This window comes from Gavialis gangeticus, unplaced genomic scaffold (assembly GCF_001723915.1).
Source record: "Gavialis gangeticus isolate Ggan-Ray unplaced genomic scaffold, GavGan_comp1, whole genome shotgun sequence".
In the NCBI taxonomy this organism is placed as follows: domain Eukaryota; kingdom Metazoa; phylum Chordata; order Crocodylia; family Gavialidae; genus Gavialis; species Gavialis gangeticus.
Genome location: NW_017728973.1, coordinates 2,505,226 through 2,506,069, shown reverse-complemented (window position 1 = coordinate 2,506,069; position 844 = coordinate 2,505,226).

Below are 844 nucleotides of genomic sequence, written 5' to 3'. Positions count from 1 at the left end.
GGGGAAGGGCGGCGCTCGCGCTGGGTGGCATGATCATGGCTCCACTGCACCTCCCGTGGGCGGCGCTGGGCTGGGCCGGGTCGGGCCCGCAGGTCACCAGCTGCTGAGGCTTGGGACAGGTTGGCACTGCACTGCACTACACTGCACAGCCGCCAGCGCGAGCCCCGAGGGGAGGGACCGCGTGTCTCGGAGACCCTGTCAGGCTTGCACAGCTGGGGACAGGTGCGGGAGCTCACCCCATCGCTTGCCCCGAGGGGGTCCCGTGTCCCACCGCTCTGGTGACTGGCCCTGGCTAGGCAAAGGGCCATCGAGTTGGGGGTGGCCCTGGCCTGGACGAGCTGCCCTTCTGTTGAGGATCACCCGTCTAATGACATATGCAGCCAGTTGGTCGTCCTATTGATTACACGGGATCCCTAAGGCATAACGGGCATGTCTACACGAGACACTAGCTGCACAGTCTCCAACAGCACTACTGTTATTAGGCTACGGCACAGTGGTGTCACTGAAGAGGTGATTACCCACGCTACTGCACAGTAACTCCGGTTACTACGCATTTATTTAATACTTGATTATACATGTACTAAATTGCCATCAATAATCAGCTTGATTATACAAGTACTCAGTTAAATGCACAGTAACCATTGGGTGCAGTCACTCTGCAGAGACTCCCTATTCCTGACAAAGGGTTACTGCACCTGAAAGCTTGCTAAGAACTTTTCTCCAACTACTCAGTTGGTCTTATGAAAAAATATCACATCTACTCAAAGAACCTTGCCTGCATATGTCCTTAGACTAACATGGCTACAACCAAAAATCCAGTAACCATCATGCATTAATGAACATG